General features: G+C 48.7%; 1 protein-coding gene across 2 annotated transcripts in view; it reads left to right on the plus strand.

Annotated features, from left to right (window-relative positions):
* TOGARAM2 (TOG array regulator of axonemal microtubules 2) overlaps positions 1-16947 on the plus strand; it is a 109346-nt gene that overhangs the window by 12715 nt on the left and 79684 nt on the right. The gene's annotated exons all lie outside the window — the stretch shown is intronic.

The following is a 16947-nucleotide window of genomic DNA, read 5'->3' on the forward strand; positions in this document are numbered from 1 at the left end:
TTGGGGGGTTCAGACACTTCCTGTGTCACCCCGAGTGGAACACGAAGTTTTGCCTTTAGATACTTCACCTTCCAGCGATAATAAACCTAAAGTCAGAAATCTCATATATCGCAGCTCAACGGTTCTTCCATGTGACGTCTGCACTAGTTTTCTCTTTTTCACACTAGTGAGCTTTTCTCCTGCATCTGCTGCGATTCATGGCAATCCAAATCCCATGAATCTCTATGGTGTCCGTTCATCAATGTAACATGGTGCGGCGTGAGCTTTACATGGTGCAATTTTCATCCCATAGACATCAATAGGAGGACATGAAAACGCAGACATGTAGCTTTGGTGCGGCTTTGTGCTTTACCCCCCCCCCCCCACACCCCTCTCGCCATCCGGGGCAATGTTTTACTTTTTTTCACACAAATGTTGAAATCATATTTTTTTGCTAGAAAATTACAATATTTTCTGAAAGCAGAGACCCTGGAGAATAAAACGGCGACTGTTGCAATTTTTTAGGTCACATGATATTTGCGCCGCTGTTTATCAAACACTAATTTTTAGGTAAAGAGACACAAAAATACATTTTAGTGATCAGAACTACAGTATAAAGCCATGTTTTTTTGGTAACATAAAAAAGATGATGCTACATCGAGTAAATAGATACCAAACATGTCAAGATTTCAAATCGTACACACCTATAGAATGGCAGAAAACTACTGTACCTATGTGAAAAGTGGGGGGGGGGGGGGGCATTTGTATGGAGCCCCCCGGAGTCAATACTTTGTAGAACCCCCTTTCTCTACAAGTCTTTTTGGGGGGTCTCTACCAGCTTTGCACATCTAGAGAGGGACATTTCTCCTCCATTCTTCTTCTCTGTAAAATATCTCAAGCTCTGTCAGATTGGATGGAGAGCGTCTGTGATCAGCAATTTTCACGTCTTGTCCACAGATTCTCAATGGGATTTAGGTCTGGACTGTGACTGGGCCATTCTAACACATGAATAGGATTTGATCTAAACCATTCCATTGTAGCTCTGGCTGTACTTTAGGGTCGTTGTCCTGCTGGAAGGTGAACCCCCCCCCCCCCCCCTCCCAGTCTCAAGTCTTTTGCCGACTCAAACAGGTTTTCCTCTAAGATTGCCCTGTATTTGTCTCCATCCATCTTCCCATCAACTCTGAGCAGCTTCCCTGTCCCTGCTGAAGAAAAGCATCCCACCACATGATGCTGCCACCACCATGTTTCACGGTGGGGATGGTGTGTTCAGGGTGATGTGCAGTGTTAGTTTCCACACAAGTTTTTTGTTGAATGTTGGTGTCATGTGACCAGAGCCCCTTCTTCCACATGTTTGCTGTGTCCCCTCCCCCACATGTTTGCTGTGTCCCCTCCCCCACATGTTTGCTGTGTCCCCTCCCCCACATGTTTGCTGTGTCCCCTCCCCCACATGTTTGCTGTGTCCCCTCCCCCACATGTTTGCTGTGTCCCCTCCCCCACATGTTTGCTGTGTCCCCTCCCCCACATGTTTGCTGTGTCCCCTCCCCCACATGTTTGCTGTGTCCCCTCCCCCCACATGTTTGCTGTGTCCCCTCCCCCACATGTTTGCTGTGTCCCCTCCCCCACATGTTTGCTGTGTCCCCTCCCCCACATGTTTGCTGTGTCCCCTCCCCCACATGTTTGCTGTGTCCCCTCCCCCACATGTTTGCTGTGTCCCCTCCCCCACATGTTTGCTGTGTCCCCTCCCCCACATGGTTGCTGTGTCCCCTCCCCCACAGGACTTCTTATGTCTTTCTTCTTGTCACTCTTCCATGAAGGGCAGATTTGTGGAGAGACCACTAATAGTTGTCCTGTGGACAGATTCTCCCCCCTGAGCTGTGCAGCTCCTGTGCAGCTCCTCCAGAGTTACCATGGGACCTCTTGGCTGCTTCTCTGATGAAGGCTCTCCTTGCCCGGCCCGGTCAGTTTAGGTGGACGGCCGTGTCTTGGTAGGTTTGCGGTTGTGCCATACTCTTTCCATTTTCCGATGATGGATTGAACAGAAGCTCCGTGAGATCTTCAAAGCTCGGGAGATTTTTTTATAACCTCACCCTGCTTTATACTTCTCCACAACTTCATCCCTGACCTGTCTGGTGTGTTCCTCGGCCTTCATGATGCTGTTTGTTCACTAAGGTTCTCTAACAAACCTCTGAGGGCTTCACAGAACAGCTGTATTTATACTGAGATTGCCCGATAAAAAATGATCTTGCTGCGAATCCGCGACAGAGACCACTTTTATCTGAAAGCGGACCGCCCGCTGTTGAAGAGGAATACGGGAAATATGGCAGTCTGCTGCCGTTACAATGATATTCCACTTCACACATCCGCCGTTCAACCAAGTAGTTAACTGAGAATTGCGCGGTCGTGCGACGCTGGACCCAAATACAATTTGTATCATTTATAGAGATTTCTTTTGGTGGTATTTGATCATCTCTTTTTTAATTGCGCTATATACAAAAATAGCCTGATATTTTGGGGGGAAAAAATAATAATATTTTTTTTTACTTTCTGCTACAAAACGTCGAATAAAAAAATTCAAAAAATAAAACTTTCTTCATAAATGTAGACTAATAATATCCGTATTTATCGGCGTATACCACACACTTTTTTCCCCTTAAAATCAGGGAAAAATCGTGGGTGCGCGATATACGCCGCTGTCTCTGACATTGTCCGAGCCGAGTGTACTGCGCACTCGGCTAAGCTCGGCCACGCCCGCAACTACGCGAGAGGAGCCGAGAGCGCAGGAAATCCGGCTCTGCACAGCGTGCCAAATTCAAACACACAAGGGAACGCAACCCCCGGGCAAGGTGCGGATGGACACCCACAACACTCGACGGACCCCGCGCAACGCCGCAGACGGACGCCGGGCAAGACAGCAGACGGACACAGACAAGGCTAGACAAACCCCGCGCAACGCCGCATACAGACGCCGGGCAAGACAGCAGACGGATACCGACAAGGCTAGACAAACCCCGCGCAACGCCGCAGACGGACACCAGGCAAAACAGCAGACGGACCCCGCGCAAGGCCGCAGACGGCGCCGGGCAAGACAGCAGACGGACACTGACAAGGCTAGACGGACCCCGCGCAAGGCCGCAGACGGCGCCGGGCAAGACAGCAGACAAACACCCACAACACTCGACAGACCCCGCGCAACGCCGCAGACGGACCCTGGGCAAGACAGCAGACGGACACCGACAGGGCTAGACGGACCCCGCGCAAGGCCGCAGACGGACGCCGGGCAAGACAGCAGACGGACACTGACAGGGCTAGACGGACCCCGCGCAAGGCCGCAGACGGACGCCGGGCAAGACAGCAGACGGACACCGACAGGGCTAGACGGACCCCGCGCATGGCCGCAGATGGACGCGGGGAAAGACAGCAGACGGACACCCACAACACTCAACGGACCCCGCGCAATGCCACAGATGGACGCCGGCAAGACAGCAGACGGACACCGACAAGGCTAGACGGACCCCGCGCAAGGCCGCAGACGGACGCCGGGCAAGACAGCAGACGGACACTGACAAGGCTGGACGGACCCCACGCAAGGCCGCAGACGGCGCCGGGCAAGACAGCAGACGGACACTGACAAGGCTGGACGGACCCCGCGCAAGGCCGCAGACGGCGCCGGGCAAGACAGCAGACGGACACCGACAGGGCTAGACGGACCCCGCGCAAGGCCGCAGACGGCGCCGGGCAAGACAGCAGACGGACACTGACAAGGCTGGACGGACCCCACGCAAGGCCGCAGACGGCGCCGGGCAAGACAGCAGACGGACACTGACAAGGCTGGACGGACCCCGCGCAAGGCCGCAGACGGCGCCGGGCAAGACAGCAGACGGACACTGACAAGGCTGGACGGACCCCGCGCAAGGCCGCAGACGGCGCCAGGCAAGACAGCAGACGGACACCCACAACACTCAACGGACCCTGCGCAATGCCGCAGATGAACACCGGGCAAGACAGCAGACGGACACCGACAGGGCTAGACGGACCCCGCGCAAGGCCGCAGACGGCGCCGGGCAAGACAGCAGACGGACACTGACAAGGCTGGACGGACCCCGCGCAAGGCCGCAGACGGCGCCAGGCAAGACAGCAGACGGACACCCACAACACTCAACGGACCCCGCGCAATGCCGCAGATGAACGCCGGGCAAGACAGCAGACGGACACCGACAGGGCTAGACGGACCCCGCGCAAGGCCGCAGACGGACGCCGGCAAGGCCGCAGACGGACGCCGGCAAGGCCGCAGACGGACGCCGGGCAAGACATCCAAAATGTAATTTTTTTCCCAAAACTTCCCTTCTCAGCTTGGGGTGCGCACTATACGCCGGCGCGCGGTATATGCCGATAAATGCGGTATTTTCCCTGCATGGCTGTCTTTCTATAGAAGTCTCAGAGTCTGCAACTACCAGAGGGTGTCCCGGCCCCGACCCCTCTCTCCCACAGAGACAATAAATCTCTTTGCATCCAAGAAGTGTCTGGCGCCCCCATCTATCTATCATTACACACTCCATGCCTGGCTCTACACAGAAGGATGTCAGCTGTCCCTGACTCCAGAGGTCACCATTGGGCCCCAGGGGGCCCCGGGATTCTCACGACATAAGCTTCTTGAACAATGATGATGAGTGAAGGAGATAAGAAGAAGAATCTTCACCTCTGAGTAAGTTCTTTGTAAGTGGCTCCATGGAAGTGAGTGGCGGTGTAATTGCTTTAAGGCTGCAGGCAGTCAGGTACGCCGGTGAAGCCTTCCTGGGTGACAACAGAACTGAACTACGACTTCTTTCAGCCAATGCCTGGGGGGGGGGGGGAACAAATGCATGGCAGCCGGTTCAGGAAAGGAGTGCTGGTGGTCAGTTGTGGTATGAAAAATGATTTTCCACAAAAGTGTGGGGGGGGGGGGCATTTGTATGGCGCCCCCCGGAGTCAATACTTTGTAGAACCCCCTTTCTCTACAAGTCTTTTTGGGGGTGTCTCTACCAGCTTTGCCCATCTAGAGAGGGACATTTCTCCTCCATTCTTCTTCTCTGTAAAATATCTCTGTCTCTGTCAGATTGGATGGAGAGCGTCTGTGATCAGCAATTCTCATGTCTTGCCACAGATTCTCAATGGGATTTAGGTCTGGACTGTGACTGGGCCATTCTAACACATGAATAGGCTTTGATCTAAACCATTCCATTGTAGCTCTGGCTGTACTTTAGGGTCGTTGTCCTGCTGGAAGGTGAACCTCTCCCCCACACTCTAGAGCAGTGGTTCTCAACCTGGGGGTCGGGACCCCCTCGGGGGTCAAATGATGATTTACCAGGGGTCACCGAATCCTGGGCTGTTCCTTAAGCCTGCATCACTCTCCCACTGCATTTTTGCGGCCACCCATCTGGGCTGTTCCTGGAGCCCGCAGCCGCTCACTCAGCCTCTTCGCAGGCGCCCATTCAGTTTGTGGCATAGCTGGGGGGGCAGGGACTAGAGGTCAGCTGACTGGTGAGGAATGTGAAGTGGGAGGGGCTGGAGGAGACCCCATCTCCTGATTTCAGCATAGGTGTCTCTGCTATGAGACTCCACAGAGCTGGAGACACACTGGGGTAGATTCACGTAGCTACGCTATAATTTACGGCGGCGCAGCGTAGTGTATTTACGCTACGCCTCCGTAACTTACAGGAGCAAGTGCTGTATTCACAAAGCACTTGCTCCGTAAGTCGCGGCGGCGTAGCTTAAATGGGGCCGGCGTAAGCTCGCGTAATTCAAAGTGGGAAGGGGGGCGTGTTTTATGGTAATATGTGATGACCTGACGTGATTGACGTGATTTACGAACGGCGCATGTGCCGTCCGTATACATATCCCAGTGTGCATTGCTTAACGACGTATTGGTTTCCACGTGAATGTAAATTACGTCCAGCCCTATTCGCGAACGACTTACGCAAACGACGTAAATAATTCAAATTTTGAAGCGGGAACGACGTCCAAACTTAACATTGGCTGCGCCTCCTAATAGCAGGAACAACCTTACGCCGAAAAAGCCTTTACGCAAACGATGTAAAAAACGAACGCCGGGCGCACGTACATTTGTGAATCGGCGTATCTAGGAAATTAGCATATTCTACGCCGACAACAACGGAAGTGCCCCTAGCGGCCAAAGTTATATTGCACACAATCCTACGCCGCCGCAATCAAGTTACGTCGGTGGAGGAAGCCTATTTTTTCAGCGTAACTGCCTTTGTGAATCGGCATAACGCTACGCGGGCGCGGATTTCAAATTACGGCGGCTTATCTGGAGATACGCCGCCGCAAAAGGTATGTGAATCTACCCCACTGAAGCCGGAGACAGTGAGTGACACTACCTGCGATTATAGTTGTCATTAAAAGTACTGCGGGTGAGGGGCGTAAATTACTTGTCTCGCCCCGGGTGCGGACAACCCACGCTACGAAAATAGTTTTACTGTTAGGGGTCCCCACAACTTGGGAAATGTTATCAGGGGGTCACAGCCCTAGAAGGGTGAGAAGTTCCTCTGGTCTATGTTATTGCCTCTTTTATACCTTCACTGCTTACCTAATGCCGCGTACAGACGGTCGTTTTTTGTGATGAAAAAAAACGACGTTTTAAAAAACGTCATTTAAAATGATCGTGTGTGGGCAAAACGTCGTTTTATGTCTTCAAAAAAACGACCAAAAATAAAATTCGAACATGCTCGAATTTTTTGTGTCGTTTTTCAAAACGTCGTTTTTTGTTTCACAGAAATTGACCGTGTGTACCAAAAAACGACGTTTCAAACGACGTTTTTAAACCCGCGCATGCCCAGAAGCTAGTTATGAAGCGAGCTTCAATGGAAAAAAGTGGTGAAACGTAACCTCGCTTTGCTAGAGCATTGTGAGAAAACGATGGTGTGTAGGCAACATCGTTTTTGAAAATGATGTTTCAAAAACGTCGTTTTATTTCATGATTTAAAACGTCGTTTTGTTTCATCACAAAAAACGACCGTCTGTACGCGGCATAAGAGTTGTTTGTTTATATTATTTTGTAAACCTCCTGTGATCCGCGTCTTTGGACACTGGGCAGCTGCCATTTGCTTTGTTTTCTTTTGTTTTCTTTTGAACAATCTCTGTGATGTCATTATGTTGATGTTTTCAATATTTTTCTGTACCTTATGATACAGTTTTCTGTTTTACTTGCCTTTTTATAACTCAATAAAATTACAATTTTGTAAAAAAGAACCTCATGTTTAGCCAAAAGTGACCTAATTTCTTGGAAATAAAGGATGGTGTTCTTGGTGTGGGGAACTTGGAAAACATTGTAGATCAATGAGAACCTCGGTGTCTAGCTGGAAAGTGTCTTCCATCTTGGAAATGGCGTGCTTGGCGTAAGGGAACTTGGGGCACTTTGTAGACCAATGAGAACCTCTGTGTCTAGCTGGAAAGTAGCTTCCATCTTGGAAATGGCGTGCTTGGCGTAAGGGAACTTGGGGCACTTTGTAGACCAATGAGAACCTCTGTATCTAGCTGGAAAGTAGCTTCCATCTTGGAAATGGCGTGCTTGGCGTAGGGAACTTGGGGCACTTTGTAGACCAATGAGAACCTCAGTATTTAGCTGGAAAGTGGCTTCCATCTTGGAAATGACGTGCTTGGCGTAGGGAACTTGGGGCACTTTGTAGACCAATGAGAACCTCGGTGTCTAGCTGGAAAGTAGCTTCCATCTTGGAAATGTCATGCTTGGCGTAGGGAACTTGGGGCACTTTGTAGACCAATGAGAACCTCAGTATCTAGCTGGAAAGTAGCTTCCATCTTGGAAATGGCGTGCTTGGCGTAGGGAACTTGGAAAACATTGTAGATCAGTGAGAACCTTGGTGTCTAGCTGGAAAGTAGCTTCCATCTTGGAAATAAAGGACGGTGTTCTTGGCGTAGGGAACTTGGGGCACTTTGTAGATCAATGAGAACCTCAGTATCTAGCTGGAAAGTAGCTTCCATCTTGGAAATGGCGTGCTTGGCGTAGGGAACTTGGGGCACTTTGTAGACCAATGAGAACCTCAGTATCTAGCTGGAAAGTAGCTTCCATCTTGGAAATGGCGTGCTTGGCGTAAGGGAACTTGGGGCACTTTGTAGACCAATGAGAACCTCAGTATCTAGCTGGAAAGTAGCTTCCATCTTGGAAATGGCGTGCTTGGCGTAAGGGAACTTGGGGCACTTTGTAGACCAATGAGAACCTCAGTATCTAGCTGGAAAGTAGCTTCCATCTTGGAAATGGCATGCTTGGCGTAAGGGAACTTGGGGCACTTTGTAGACCAATGAGAACCTTGGTGTCTCGCTGGAAAGTAGCTTCCATCTTGGAAATGGCGTGCTTGGCGTAAGGGAACTTGGGGCACTTTGTAGACCAATGAGAACCTCAGTATCTAGCTGGAAAGTAGCTTCCATCTTGGAAATGGCGTGCTTGGCGTAAGGGAACTTGGGGCACTTTGTAGACCAATGAGAACCTCAGTATCTAGCTGTAAAGTAGCTTCCATCTTGGAAATGGCGTGCTTGGCGTAAGGGAACTTGGGGCACTTTGTAGACCAATGAGAACCTCAGTATCTAGCTGGAAAGTAGCTTCCATCTTGGAAATGACGTGCTTGGCGTAAGGGAACTTGGGGCACTTTGTAGATCAATGAGAACCTCGGTGTCTAGCTGGAAAGTGTCTTCCATCTTGGAAATGGCGTGCTTGGCGTAAGGGAACTTGGGGCACTTTGTAGACCAATGAGAACCTCTGTGTCTAGCTGGAAAGTAGCTTCCATCTTGGAAATGGCGTGCTTGGCGTAGGGAACTTGGAAAACATTGTAGATCAATGAGAACCTCAGTATCTAGCTGGAAAGTAGCTTCCATCTTGGAAATGGCGTGCTTGGCGTAGGGAACTTGGAAAACATTGTAGATCAATGAGAACCTCAGTATCTAGCTGGAAAGTGTCTTCCATCTTGGAAATAAAGGACGGTGGGCTTGGCGTAAGGGAACTTGGGGCACTTTGTAGACCAATGAGAACCTCAGTATCTAGCTGGAAAGTGGCTTCCATCTTGGAAATGGCGTGCTTGGCGTAAGGGAACTTGGGGCACTTTGTAGACCAATGAGAACCTCGGTGTCTAGCTGGAAAGTAGCTTCCATCTTGGAAATGGCGTGCTTGGCGTAGGGAACTTGGGGCACTTTGTAGACCAATGAGAACCTCTGTGTCTAGCTGGAAAGTAGCTTCCATCTTGGAAATGGCGTGCTTGGCGTAAGGGAACTTGGGGCACTTTGTAGACCAATGAGAACCTCGGTGTCTAGCTGGAAAGTAGCTTCCATCTTGGAAATGGCGTGCTTGGCGTAGGGAACTTGGGGCACTTTGTAGACCAATGAGAACCTCTGTGTCTAGCTGGAAAGTAGCTTCCATCTTGGAAATGGCGTGGTTGGCGTGGGGAACTTGGGGCACTTTGTAGACCAATGAGAACCTCTGTGTCTAGCTGGAAAGTAGCTTCCATCTTGGAAATGGCGTGCTTGGCGTAAGGGAACTTGGGGCACTTTATAGACCAATGAGAACCTCTGTGTCTAGCTGGAAAGTAGCTTCCATCTTGGAAATGGCGTGCTTGGCGTGGGGAACTTGGGGCACTTTGTAGACCAATGAGAACCTCGGTGTCTAGCTGGAAAGTAGCTTCCATCTTGGAAATGGCGTGCTTGGCGTAGGGAACTTGGGGCACTTTGTAGACCAATGGGAACCTCGGTGTCTAGCTGGAAAGTAGCTTCCATCTTGGAAATGGCGTGCTTGGCGTAGGGAACTTGGGGCACTTTGTAGACCAATGGGAACCTTGGTGTCTAGCTGGAAAGTGGCTTCATTTCTTGGAAATAAAGGATGGTGGGCTTGGTGTAGGCAACTTGGAGAATGTGGTATAATCATGAGTACCTGGATGTCTCGCTGGGAAGTGGCTTCAGTTCTTGGAAATAAAGGACGGCGTTCTTGGCTTCGGGAACTCGGAACGCGTTGTAGAATCATGAGAACCTCGGTGTCTAGCTGGGAAGTGGCTTCAGTTCTTGGAAATAAAGGACGGCGTTCTTGGCTTCGGGAACTCGGAACGCGTTGTAGAATCATGAGAACCTCGGTGTCTAGCTGGGAAGTGGCTTCAGTTCTTGGAAATAAAGGACGGCGTTCTTGGCTTCGGGAACTCGGAACGCGTTGTAGAATCATGAGAACCTCGGTGTCTCGCTGGGAAGTGGCTTCAGTTCTTGGAAATAAAGGACGGCGTTCTTGGCGTAGGGAACTCGGAACGCGTTGTACAATAATGAGTACCTGGATGTGTAGCTGGGAAGTGGCTTAATTTCTTGGAAATAATAGATGGCGTGCTTGGCGTAGGGACGGCAATCCTCCCTCCATTCATGTCATGGCCACTAAGCCGTTCATTGCTTAATGACACAATATAACACCCGGTTACCACATTGCAGCACCCAGGAATTCCCAGCCACTTACTCACCCGCTAATTCTTCTTCATTAACAGAAGAGCTGATTAGCGCTATTGAGAGAAACGCCAATAAAAGCCTCAATGTCGGCATTGGATTTCACAAAGGAAAGTCATTAGCAGGCCTTGTAGACGTTTCACATCCAGACCTTTAATAGCCGGGAATTTACATTCTGGCTCCTTAGTGGCCGGTCTGGCTCCTTGTATCATGTGACCTGGGTGGGCATCGCCTGCAGAAGAGAAAGAAAGAGAGAATATTAAAGGAACAAAGCCGGCGGATGAATGAATGATCTAATGAATGAACATAAGATCATATCAAGAATAATTGCCAATTGTTAGATTGTCGGCCGGGAGAGTCCCGCGTTCTCCTGACGAGACCGGAAAATACCGAAGAACTCGCTCCCCTCGGGGCCCCCGGGATTTGGTGAGTCCATGGAATAAGTAAAGGGGTAAAAGTAGTCCAAAGGACCACCAGACTTACCAGGTCTGTTTCATTGACCAGAGTGACCAGAGTGCCCAGCGTGACCAAAGTGATTGGAGTGCCCAGAGTGCTCAGAGTGCCCAGAGTGATTGGAGTGCCCAGAGTACTCAGAGTGCCCAGAGTGACCGGAGTGCCCAGAGTGACCAGAGTGCTCAGATTACCCAGAGTGACCGGAGTGCCCAGAGTGACCGGAGTGCCCAGAGTGACCGGAGTGCTCAGATTGCCCAGAGTGACCGGAGTGCCCAGAGTGACCGGAGTGCCCAGAGTGCCCAGCGTGACCAAAGTGATTGGAGTGACCGGAGTGCCCAGAGTGACCGGAGTGCTCAGAGTGCCCAGAGTGACCGGAGTGCTCAGATTGCCCAGAGTGACCGGAGTGCCCAGAGTGACCAGAGTGATTGGAGTGCCCAGAGTGACCGGAGTGCCCAGAGTGACCGGAGTGACCGGAGTGATTGGAGTGCCCAGAGTGACCAGAGGCACAGCACTGCCCATAACAGGAGAGTTCTCCTATTTCGTAACACATCAATGTGTGCCACCTTCTTATTTGGGTGTCACCAAGGCCGGAGATTCTCACCCAATAGTCCTCGTGGCACTAAAAGAAAGACCCCCATTTGTTTCCTCCAGGTTACCCGTGGTCACAGGAAAGAAGGCCGCTGTTCTACTGGAGTGCAGGGAAGGAATCTCTGACACTCTGCTGTGCCTTTAGACCACTTTACCTTTTCACATGGAGGAGATTCGGCTGTAACCAAATTGTCGGCAGCGAGTTCTGATTTCAATTGAAAACAAAGTCTCATCATTTCAGTCTGCCCTGTGCCCGTCCTCCCGAGTCACACGTGACAAATTCCCTGGAGATGTGCCGACATCCAACCAAAAAACACAAATAGTCCCGAGAGAATCTGAAAATCTTTCCAAAATGAATTGTTACCTTTCCTTTTCCCATTTCTCTTCCTTCTCTTCCCTGCCTTCTGTCCCTTGTCCCATCTTCCCTTCCTCCTTCCATTACTCCCTTCCTCCTTCCTCCTTCCCTCCCTCCCTTACTCCTTAACTCCCTCCCTCCCTTCCTCCTTCCATTACTCCCTTCCTCCTTCCCTCCCTTCCTCCTTCCCTCCCTCCCTTCCTCCTTCCCTGCCTCCTTCCCTTCCTCCTTCCCTCCCTCCCTTCCTCCTTCCATTACTCCCTTCCTCCTTCCCTGCCTCCTTCCCCCCTCCCTTCCTCCTTCCCTGCCTCCTTCCCTCCTTCCCTTCCTCCTTCCCTGCCTCCTTCCCTCCCTCCTTCCCTGCCTCCTTCCCTCCCTCCCTCTCTTCCTCCTTCCATTACTCCCTTCCTCCTTCCCTCCCTCCCTCTCTTCCTCCTTCCATTACTCCCTTCCTCCTTCTCTCCCTCCCTTCCTCCTTCCCTCCCTCCCTTACTCCTTAACTCCCTCCCTTCCTCCTTCCATTACTCCCTTCCTCCTTCCCTCCCTTCCTCCTTCCCTCCCTCCCTTCCTCCTTCCCTGCCTCCTTCCCTGCCTCCTTCCCTTCCTCCTTCCCTCCCTCTCTTCCTCCTTCCCTCCCTTCCTCCTTCCATTACTCCCTTCCTCCTTCCCTGCCTCCTTCCCCCCTCCCTTCCTCCTTCCCTGCCTCCTTCCCTCCTTCCCTTCCTCCTTCCCTGCCTCCTTCCCTCCCTCCCTTCCTCCTTCCCTGCCTCCTTCCCTCCCTCCCTCTCTTCCTCCTTCCATTACTCCCTTCCTCCTTCCCTCCCTCCCTCTCTTCCTCCTTCCATTACTCCCTTCCTCCTTCCCTGCCTCCTTCCCTCCCTCCCTTCCTCCTTCCCTTCCTGCTTTCTCCTTTCCCTTTTTCTTCTGTCCTCCTTTCCTTTTTCCTATCCTTTGCTTTCTCATTTCCTATCTTTCTTTCTTTCCTCCTTCTTTCTTTCCTTTCCTCTTTTCTCCTTTCCTTTCTTTTCTCCTTTCCTTCTTCCAGTCCTTTACCCTCTCTTTTCTTTCCTTCTTCATCCCCATCCCTTTGTTTTCTTTTCCCTTCTCCATCCTTCCTTCTTCCTTTCCCCTTTCCTTTCTCCGTTCCTTTCCTTTCTCTTTTCCTCTACTTTCTCCTTTCCCTTTTCTTAATTTCTCCTTTCCTTTTTTCTCCTTTCTTTTGCTTTATCCTTTCTCCTTTCCTTTCCTTTCTTTTTTTCTTTCCTTTTTTTTACCATCCCTTTGCCTTCATTTCTTTTCCCCTTTCCTTTCTTATGCTTTCTCCTTTCCCCTTTGCTTTCCACTTTCCTTTTTACTTTTCCTTCTCCTTTCCTTTTTCCTTTCTCCTTTCCTTTTACCTTTCTCCTTTCCCTTTCTTTCCCCTTTCCTTTCCTTTCCTTTCTCCTTTCCTTTCTCCTTTTTTTCCTCCTTTCCCTTTCCTTCCTTTTTTCCCCTTTTTTCTGCATTCCTTTGCTTTCTATTTTCCTTTTTACTTTCTTATGCTTTCTCCTTTTATTATATTTTGTTCCTCCTTCTTTCTTTCCCTTTTCTTTTCCTTTCCCTTTTCCTTTCCTTTATTTTCTCCTTTCCTTTTCCCTTTCCCTTCCTTTGCTTTTTATTTTCCTGTTTCATTTCCTTTTCTTTCCCTCTCCTTCCTTTCATTTCCTGTTATGCCGAATACACACGATAGTTTTTCGGCATGTCCAAAAAGCGACGTTTTTCCAACTTCATCATTTAAAACGATGTTGCCCACACACGATCATTTGAAAAATGATCTAGCAAAGCGCGGTGACGTACAACACGTAGAAGTTCTATTCTCCTTTGGGCTGCTTTTAGCGGATTCCTTGTTAGTAAAAGACGATTCACGATTTTCTGTCTGTTACAGCGTGACAAATGTGCAATCTCCATTATGAACGGTAGTTTTACCAGGACGAGCGCTCCCGTCTCATGACTTCTGAGCATGCGCGGGTTTAAAACGTAGTTTTAGCGCACACACGACCATTTTTAACAACACGAAAAACGACATTTTAAAAAACGACGTGAAAAAATGCAGCATGTTCGAATTTTTTTTTTTTGTCGTTTTTCAGAAGCCGAAAAACGATGTGAAGCCCACACACCATCATTTCACATGACGTTTTTAAAAACGTCGTTTTTTTTCATGCTGAAAAACAATCGTGTGTACGCGGCATTACTATCCTTTTCCTGTCCTTTCCTTCTTCATTCCTTTTATTTCTTATTTTTTCCTCTTTACTTATTTAGTTTTCCTTTTCCTTTTGTTTCCATTCCTTCTTTTTCCCTTTACTTTCTACCTTCCTCTCTCAATTATTCTCTCCTTTCTTTTTCCTCTTTTCCTTTCATGTTTTCTCTCTTTGTATCTCTTCTCCTGGTACAGAGAAGTTTGTAATGTTGGGAGTACAGCGGCGTCTGTAATGAGACGTCCCAGCATGCTCTGCTCTAGTCCACATCCCGCAGATTGCCGTGGCATGCTGGTTCTTGTGGTTCCCCCGTCTGCTTGGATTTGGATCTCAGGGTCAGAACAATCGAGTTTCTTTTTAGTATTTGCCGTTATCTGTACATCCCCGCCGGGAAGATCTGCAGCGCTGGGTGTGATTTACAGCAAACAGAAGATAATATATAATTATGTAATACAAGCCGATCGTCTGGAGAGGAACGTGCGCCGCTCACCGATCGCCACTCACTGTTATCTCTCAGTAAATACAGATAAGAGGAGCTCATTGTTACAGTTTATGTGTTAAATCCTCCCTCCGGCTCCTCCCCTTCAGTCTTGCACAGGTGTACTGGCTCCTCCCCTTTCAGTCTTGCACAGGTATTCCGGCTCCTCCCCTTTCAGTCTTGCACAGGTATACCGGCTCCTCCCCTTTCAGTCTTGCACAGGTATACCAGCTCCTCTCCTTCAGTCTTGCACAGGTTTACTGGCTCCTCCCCTTCAGTCTTGCACAGGTGTACTGGCTCCTCCTCTTCAGTCCTGCACAGGTGTACCAGCTCCTCCCCTTCAGTCTTGCACAGGTGAACTGGCTCCTCCCCTTCAGTCTTGCACAGGTGAACTGGCTCCTCCCCTTCAGTCTTGCACAGGTGTACCGGCTCCTCCCCTTCAGTCTTGCACAGGTGTTTCAGCTCCTCCCCTTCAGTCTTGCATAGGTATACCGGCTCCTTCCCTTCAGTCTTGCACAGGTGTTCTGGCTCCTCCCCTTCAGTCTTGCACAGGTGTTCCGGCTCCTCCCCCTTCAGTCTTGCACAGGTGTTTCAGCTCCTCCCCTTCAGTCTTGCATAGGTATACCGGCTCCTCCCCTTCAGTCTTGCATAGGTATACCGGCTCCTTCCCTTCAGTCTTGCACATGTGTTCTGGCTCCTCCCCTTCAGTCTTGCACAGGTGTTCCGGCTCCTCCCCCTTCAGTCTTGCACAGGTGTACCGCCTCCTCCCCTTCAGTCTTGCACTGGTGTTCCGGCTCCTCCCCTTTAGTCTTGCACAGGTGTAGCGGCTCCTCCCCTTCAGTCTTGCACAGGTGTTCTAGCTCCTCCCCCTTCAATCTTGCGCTGGTGTACCGTCTCCTCCCCCTTTAGTCTTGCACAGGTGTTCCGGCAAGACTAAGAGAGATACAAAGTAACATTGTTTATAAACATTGATCAGACGGGAGATAGAGAGATACAAAGTTACATTGTTTATAAACATTGATCAGACAGGAGAGAGAGATACAAAGTAACATTGTTTATAAACATTGATCAGACGGGAGATAGAGAGATACAAAGTAACATTGTTTATAAACATTGATCAGACGGGAGATAGAGAGATGAAAAGTAACATTGTTTATAAACATTGATCAGACGGAGAGATAGAGAGATACAAAGTAACATTGTTTATAAACATTGATCAGACGGAGAGATAGAGAGATACAAAGTAACATTGTTTATAAACATTGATCAGACGGGAGATAGAGAGATACAAAGTAACATTGTTTATAAACATTGATCAGACGGGAGATAGAGATACAAAGTAACATTGTTTATAAACATTGATCAGACAGGAGATAGAGAGATACAAAGTAACATTGTTTATAAACATTGATCAGACGGGAGATAGAGAGATACAAAGTAACATTGTTTATAAACATTGATCAGACGGGAGATAGAGAGATACAAAGTAACATTGTTTATAAACATTGATCAGACGGGAGATAGAGAGATACAAAGTAACATTGTTTATAAACATTGATCAGACGGGAGATAGAGAGATGAAAAGTAACATTGTTTATAAACATTGATCAGACAGGAGATAGAGAGATACAAAGTAACATTGTTTATAAACATTGATCAGACAGGAGATAGAGAGATACAATGTAACATTGTTTATAAACATTGATCAGACGGGAGATAGAGAGATACAAAGTAACATTGTTTATAAACATTGATCAGACAGGAGATAGAGAGATACAAAGTAACATTGTTTATAAACATTGATCAGACGGGAGATAGAGATACAAAGTAACATTGTTTATAAACATTGATCAGACGGGAGATAGAGATACAAAGTAACATTGTTTATAAACATTGATCAGACAGGAGAGAGAGAGATACAAAGTAACATTGTTTATAAACATTGATCAGACTGGAGATAGAGAGATACAAAGTAACATTGTTTATAAACATTGATCAGACGGGAGATAGAGAGATACAAAGTAACATTGTTTATAAACATTGATCAGACGGGAGAGAGAGAGATACAAAGTAACATTGTTTATAAACATTGATCAGACGGGAGATAGAGATACAAAGTAACATTGTTTATAAACATTGATCAGACAGGAGATAGAGAGATACAAAGTAACATTGTTTATAAACATTGATCAGACGGGAGATAGAGAGATACAAAGTAACATTGTTTATAAACATTGATCAGACGGAGAGATAGAGAGATACAAAGTAACATTGTTTATAAACATTGATCAGACGGGAGATAGAGAGATGAAAAGTAACATTGTTTATAAACATTGATCAGACGGGAGATAGAGAGATACAAAGTAACATTGTTTATAAAC

The sequence above is a fragment of the Rana temporaria genome, chromosome 4, assembly GCF_905171775.1.
Source record: "Rana temporaria chromosome 4, aRanTem1.1, whole genome shotgun sequence".
In the NCBI taxonomy this organism is placed as follows: Eukaryota; Metazoa; Chordata; class Amphibia; order Anura; family Ranidae; genus Rana; species Rana temporaria.